Here is a 7,977-nt window from a genome sequence, read left to right as displayed (position 1 = left end):
AATTATCCAGCAAATACTACTGAGTGCCTACAGTGTGCCTGGGAATATATTAAGGACTTGCAATGAAAAGATACATAAAACACTGCTGTTGTACTCAAGAATCTGGTAGGTTTTATTGAGGAGACAAACAAGAAGACAAGGAAAATACAGTGTAGAAATATGGGGAAACAAATAGCACTATGGGCATAAAAAGAAAGAGAGACAGAAAAGTCAGCCTCCAGGAGCAATAGCCAGAGGTTGGAATATAATTTGGGGCATGATAATAAATAAGGAAGAGGGCACCGCTGTCTGGACATATAACAATAATGTGAATGCTGTGCTAAATAATATATACTTTATCTTGAGGTTAACATGAGCAATTTGAGGAGCTTTGTGATCTTATTTGCGTATTTGCTAAAGAGACCAGTTAGGAGGATGTAGCAGTGAGGATAAGAAACGTCAGTCATTTCAAGAGCAATTAGTGAGGTACAATGAAAGGGACCTAATAATTAATAAGATTTGGTATATATGAGCAGAAAGAGCTAAGAAAAGAAACCCTAATTTTCTCTTGGGAATTTGAGGGGATAGTTGTGCCTTTTACTCAGATATGTAACCCTAGAAAAGACGGGTCACATAGATGACACTGGGAAGAGAGCAATCCTACAGAATGCCAGAGTACCCTGACCCAAATTCCAGAGGGTCCCTGTATAATGCTTCACTAAACTGCCCAATAAGAAAATGCAAGCTGGGAAGAATGCTTACTTTATAAAAACTCTAAGTAAAGAAGTTTAGAAAAAATGGCCAAAACCAACCCATAACACAAAATTACTGATTTTGCTTCTTTTTATCTACTGAGGCCACCAAATGACTTTTCAATAACTAACATGAAACATATTCTAAGATTCCTTCACGGGAATGACTGCTATTGTTCACTGATACCCATTTTATTTTTCTTTTTTGTCCAATGCACAGAGATCAGTTGCATTGCCCAGTTTTCCTAAATAAGATCAAGGTCATAGAACTGAGTACTGGTCAATGAAATGTTAGCAAAAATGAATCCAGGCCTGGGCCCATGAAAACATGCTATACACTATTCCCTTTCTTTCTTCACATCCCATAATGATCTTGAAAATCATGTACTAAAGATAGTGTTCCCACAGTATAGAAGAATCTGGAATATCTAAAAGACTACAGGAGCAGAGCCCCCCTGCCAATCACAGTGGTTTGTTTCATGAGCAAATGATTGGATTAAACCATTGAGATTTGGGGGTTGTTTTAAACATTTTTAACATACCCCAACTGATACTTTTGATACCAAGAATAGTGTCCTACTGAACAAAAATGTTGACTACGTGACATCCACTTTGTGATCAGAGACTGGACAGACGAGAAACTGATTTTCAAAGCTGGAAAATTGATAATCCATGTTACATTGGGGTGAAACTTTTCATGACACCATCACCTGCAACAGCCTGGAAGAAAGTCCATGCCAAGAGCTCTAGGGGAAGTAGTTGAAAGAATCAAAACCTTAGTTTGTGTTGACAATTATTAGCTATACTTGTCAAGGAGGTAAGTTCAGAGACTGTTAGACACAGTGAAAAAATAAGAAAGAGAAAGGAGGGCTTCCCTGGTGTCGCAGTGGTTGAGAGTCCGCCTGCCGATGCAGGGGACGCGGGTTTGTGCCCTGGTCCGGGAGGATCCCACATGCTGCGGAGAGGCTGGGCCCATGAGCCATGGCTGCCGTGCCTGCGCATCCGGAGCCTGTGCTCCGCAATGGGAGAGGCCACAGCAGTGAGAGGCCCGCGTACCGCAAAAAAAAAAAAAAAAAAAAAAAAAAAAAAAAAGAAAGAAAGAAAGCGAGAAAGGAAACCAGAGTAGAAAGTAGTCTGGGGATTTGTGGACTTGAAGCCTTAGAAAAGTGTATGCGTTTAAGCAAAAGAAAAGGGAAATACATTTGAGAAAACAGCAAAAGCATATTAAAATCCAGATTTTTAGTTTTCCACTCAAACTATAAAGCCTCAAGGTAGCAGCTATTAAATTAATAGAGATAAATGTTGGGCAATGATGCAAAGAAGTGATGGAGATTTAAGTATTATGGCTATGGAAGTATTTATGTATGGTTATTGGCGCCGAGAACTGATTGAGAGTAGATCAGAAACCCATTCAGTTCTGCGTCGGGGGAATTATATTCTTAAAGGAACTATGAGTCCTGTTGCTAAAATTCTAACTATTTGAAAAACATTGACATCATCCAAGAACCATTTCAAATGTGGTCAAAGAAGACTCACTGCTTTTCCTAAATATCAGTGCGAGGGTTCATGAAAAAAATGGAAAAGTGTTCCTTTCAAAGATTAGAAACAGAACTAATCAGAGAATATCCCCCACTGCCTGTTCAGGGACCCAGTGTTCACCCCTCAAGATTCTGGCAATTCTACCGAACTGCTGAAAATCTTCCCAATGCCTTCTCTCTAACTGTAAGTTTTTATCAGTTGTCCTATCCCTATTTACCATAGTATATTAGTGAGAATTGATGGGGGTGTGTGTGTGTTTTAGATCATAGGTTGATCACACCAAGAAGAATTGCATTCTGACTTAGTAGTAAAAAGTACTGCACATTTTCCTAGAGATCTTGGACCATGGCTGAATGCAGCTACTAAATGGTGGCATTTTAGGTTTTCTCCTTTGTGGAGGGGTGAATGCTCTCTACAGATGGAATAAAGAATGAGATGTATATGTGGTTGCCCCAGAGTAGACTGCCAGAGACTGCTGGCACTTGATTAAACCCATTTCCTCCTCTGATACATGGACTGCTATTTGCCTGCTGTTTTCTCTTCCACTTTATGGTTCATCTTAGAGGCTGGTGGTGCCAGAAGATGGATAGTATCTTGTCCTTGACTGCAATGAGCTGAAATTCTTTTTACTCTGCCTTGTAACATTAGTGAAGCTACTGTGAAGCTGCAATTGTATGTTATAGATATTAACCTACCCTGATGAATGCACTCCTTTTTAGCATCTTCCAGGTCTCAACAACTAGACAGTGGTTTAACTTTTATACAAATGTTACTGTCTTTTCATTTTCTATTGCAGATTTCACTGATATGTTTGGTTAATCAATATTCAGAGATTTTTTCCCAAAAGAAAAGACACTGAAGAATGAGGTTAGTAATTTTTACATAATTATACATTAAATACCTAATTTGCCATTAATTACAAGAATAAGAATTAGCCAAATTAATATATGCCTTTAATTACATTAGGTAATTAAATTTCACAGTTTAAAATGATAATTGGTACATTATTCATGCAACACCCTTTTTGAAACTCGATCTTTTTAGCTCAGAAGAAGAAGTATGGTGTAGTTAAAAAAGAAAAGCTTAACAGTGGCCTTCATCCTTTTCTGTCACTGAAAAATATTTTGCAACTTTCTACAAGTAATTCCTCTTTAAGTGTCTGGTTTTCACATATTAAAAAAAAGAAGTTAGAAATACCTATCTTTCATTTTTTTGTACAGGTCAGATAATTTAGGGAATAAAAATCTCTTAGCCTGATAAACACTCAGGGGAAATATCTATATTCTTCTTATTATTAATTTTCCCAGTAATAGTTAATTATGAACCAAATTAATTTTTATAACAGCCATGCCCCCAGAATCAGAGGAAGTGATGTTGACAAGCATAAAGTCACAGATAACAATCTGTCTGTTTAAAATATGAGCTTTTGAGATCGGAAGAAAATGCTTCACTCAGAATAAATTCTACGTATGGCATCAATGTTACATTTTGAATTAGCCCTAATACCCATAGACTTCACTAATTTGTATTCATTAAAATTTTTATTTATTCTGCAATATTATTGAACACTTCTCTGTACTAGGGAATTTAGTCAGACTTTAAATATACATATGGGAGTCATCTGCCTAGAAGTGATGATCATTAAAAAAGAGAAAGGATGAGTTCACTGAAGCAGGAAATGTATAAAGAAGAAAACAAAATAAAAATAGGCCATTTAGAGTCTAGTAATGAAAACAAGATTAAAGTTGGCAAAAAAAATGTGGGAGAAGTACAAAATAATACATTCTTACCAAAGCTGGAGCTTTTAAGAGATTGGAATAAACAATAGTATTAAATATGGCAGAGATTTTATGGAGCATAAAAACTAAGAAATATATTGAGAAGACCAATTGTACGCATGTTTCACAAATAAAATGACCTTTTTAATAACACAAAATACATTTTAAAGTATGATACATCTTATCCTTTTCAAAACTTTATCCTGAGATTTTATCTTTATGCTGAGATTTTCCCTAGCTCTTCCAGCTCACATTAAAAGTTCCATCTCAGTTAGTTTGTATTACTCCTAAAATAAGCCCACACTCCTGTTTCAGGATATTACAAACTTGAACTTTTTTTGACTCTCCTCTCTGTTTTCTTACCACTTGTACATCTCTTGATTATTGCTCTATTAATTATTACTTTACAATTGCTAGAGTCATCTTACATTTGGACATGATGAAATCTGAACATATTTCAATTGTTTCTGAAATCAGGGTTATTTCATCTTTGGTATGGACTTTATAAGTCCATAATCTTTCTATAATCTTCCTTTTCAAAATACAGATTCATATACTATCTCAGAATCATTTTATTTTTTCCCTTTCCAAGATAAGATAAACAAGGAAGGCAAAAAACATTTCTCCTCTTATGATTAAGAAAAGCCACCAATTATTAATTAAGATTATATTTATGTGAACATTGAAACCTTTGCATTGATTTTTTTTTTTTTTTTTTTTTTTTTTTTTTCGGTATGCGGGCCTCTCGTTGTGGCCTCTCCTGTTGCGGAGCACAGGCTCCAGACGTGCAGGTTCAGCGGCCATGGCTCACGGGCCCAGCCGCTCTGCTGCATGTGGGATCTTCCCAGACCGGGGCACGAACCCGTGTCCCCTGCATCGGCAGGCGGACTCTCAACCACTGCACCACCAGGGAAGCCCTGCATTGATTTTTTGATCAAATGTATATAAAAAGTAAAAACTAATTCTAAGCTAAACTTATGAAAAGGAACATTCTCTAGCCTATATCTTTTTTTCCAATTCCTACTCCCAGGAAGCAACTACTTTGAATGCCATTTAGTTGATTTTTATGTTATTTACCTAATATTTTTAAATAACATGCTATTGCTAGGTTTTTTTTTTTTCTTTTAGTTTTAATTGTCATGATACTACTTCACATTATAGAAGATGAGGATTTAACTTTCTCATATTATTACTCTTAGACCCAGGAAAGTGAGGCTCTTGCCTTGGCCCTGTCCCTCAATGGGTTTTGGTGTCTAAGTGCTTTTCTTCTGCCTAGGACTTACCTGACCTGGCAGTGCCTCCCAGGTGGAGCACTTCAAGCTAGGACCAGGTCTCAAGTGGACACAGGTCCCAGTTTTTCATCTTCAGGATTCTTTCTCATCTAAATCTGTGTCTAGGGTCAATCAGATGGCCTAAAGTTTCAGGATTAATGTCTACAAGGATTTCCCAGGCCCCTAAGGCCAGAGCTAGTGGCACAGGGTACCCTGGAGTGTAGGTCATTCTTGCCAGATGATGTGCTATTTCTTTCTGAAAATATGGGACTTTGGGCTGCGACACTACTATGATACACTGAATTTTGATGACACTCACGTAAAACACAGGATGCCCTCAGGGTTCTGGACTACCAGTGCTAGAACCCTAGACTGGAGGATTGAAGGCAGCTTTGCTCTTGAGCTGTGTGTGAGGACCTGTTTATGAGCTCGGGCCTATCTATGCTTAGACCCCAGTGCAACCTCTGGTTTAGAGTTCCTGAAAGAGTGCATGCATTCTTTACCCTGTGGACCCCAGCAGTGAAACACGGGGCAGTCACCCCACACTCTCTTCATACTCTGCACCACAGGTCAGACATTCAGTTAGGAGTGGCCATTCTATATCTTCTGACAGTCTTTAGGAAGGTCACTTGGCAATGTCAGCAGACTCTTCTGATCAATTTCTTTTCTTGTCTCCAAGCTATTGTGCTCTCATGAGTTGATTGTAAAATTTACTAAAAATGAAAAGCACAATTATTGCACCAAGAGGCCCACTCCTCCCTAAGTCCATTGTCTTTTTGCCAGTCCTCCATACTGGTGGTAAGGAAAGCAATAGTGTCATCAATATTTAAAGATATCTCATTCTAAGAATGCAGTATTAGCTGAAAGAGTTCAAAAGAAGACTGTCAAGATCTGAGAAGGGTCAATATTTTATTCTAATACTTTCAAGCTAATAAGTTAGTCTTTTACTATTTCAAGGATTGTGGAAAATAAAATAAGATGCCTGGGTCAGAGATGAAAGTCTTTGTTTGTATATGGTCCAAAAAATGACAAACCAGATGATGGGTCAATAAAGTCAGTCAAGTAGCCTTCAACATAGAAATTTCCTTAGCACCGTTGAAGAACTTTTCCAAGAGCATTTCTCTTTCATTTTCTACCTCCTCACTCCAGTCATATCATTCTTAGTTTTCTGTGTTACAGTCAAAGTCATTAGTTTGTTGGTGGCTACCTCTGGAAATAGTGGTTCAAAATCTCTTCGCAGCAATTCCGCACGTTTGGATTGCACACTCTACTCTGGCATTTTCAAAGTAAGTTTCTGCACTGTTAATTTATTGCTCAAAGGTTCATCATTACCCTGAAATTCATTCACATATTGTGCCATAACAAACATGTCTTTCACTGGATAAAGGTTCTGCTAGAACATCAGGTAAAGTTTTATGAACTTAGCTTTTCTTCTGTGATGCAGTCCCATTGAGGTGACAATCAAAACCTATGTTCCCAGGAGCCTAGAATCTCTGATCCTGAGGTACGAATGGTCCCATAGTTTCATCAGGCAAAACTGTTCGATAGCAGATATTTGTAGGTGCAGTGGCCACATGAGACTCATCAGAACCTGAAGTTCCTGCAGTTGAAAAGGCTCTGGGATTGACAACCCTTTTAACTAAAGTGCAAAATCCTGGGAGATAGAAAACCAGTACGGCTCTGTTACAGAGCACTTCACTCTTTATGACAGTCTCTAGATCCATCCACATCTCTGCAAAGGGCAAAATTTCATTCCTTTTTATGGCTGAGTAATATTCCATTGTATATATGTACCACATCTTCTTTATCCATTCCTCTGTTGATGGACATTTAGGTTGCTTCCATGTCCTGGCTATTGTAAATAGTGCTGCAATGAACATTGGGGTGCATGTATCTTTTGGAATTATGGTTTTCTCAGGGTATATGCCCAGTAGTGGGATTGCTGGGTCATATGATAGTTCTATTTTTAGTTTTTTAAGGAACCTCCATACTGTTCTCCATAGTGGCTGTATCAGTTTACTTCCCCACCAACAGTGTGTAAGACGGTTCCTTCTTCTTCACTTCCTCTCCAGCATTTATTGTTTGTAGATTTTTTGAAAATGTCCATTCTGATTGGTGTGAGGTGTTACCTCAGAAAGACAGATGAACACTATTGACATTTAGGATTCTCTATTGATGATCTTCACTGCTGTAAACTGATTCATCACAGTCTTTGGGGTATCCATGTGGTTGTAGGAAGTATCTTCACTAATGTAACACCAGACAGCCATATTATGAAGAAATTAAGTGGAAACTAGCAGTAATGTCAACTTATTTGCTCTGCTATCTGTAACATTTGGGATGATCTATAAACATTTTCAAAGGCTTCAGTTTATAAAATTTACTTCCTTGTAGGTATTTATTTCAATGTTTATGAATTTACAGTACTGGCAAGTGCTTTGTGATTTTTAAATTTCAAATGTTCATCCATATTATCATTAAATACATCTTGAGCACATCCACATTGTAGAGAATGTGGTAACTAACATGTAATCAGGGTATGATCTCATATTGTTATTTTCCCCCTTAATTGGAAAAACCTGTTTTAATTATTTTTCTCCAAAAATAAATCATACATTTGGTTATCAAAAAAAAATCTTTGTTACTCATAGCAGAGCA

General features: G+C 37.4%; 1 pseudogene; it reads right to left on the bottom strand.

Moving 5' to 3' along the window:
- Nucleotides 1–6,306: 6,306 nt before the first annotated feature.
- On the bottom strand, nt 6,307–7,049 carry LOC131743776 (methylmalonic aciduria and homocystinuria type D homolog, mitochondrial-like; annotated as a pseudogene).
- Nucleotides 7,050–7,977: the final 928 nt, after the last annotated feature.

The sequence above is a fragment of the Kogia breviceps genome, chromosome 17 (assembly GCF_026419965.1).
Source record: "Kogia breviceps isolate mKogBre1 chromosome 17, mKogBre1 haplotype 1, whole genome shotgun sequence".
In the NCBI taxonomy this organism is placed as follows: Eukaryota; Metazoa; Chordata; class Mammalia; order Artiodactyla; family Physeteridae; genus Kogia; species Kogia breviceps.
This window is presented reverse-complemented; position numbering and strand designations above follow the sequence as displayed.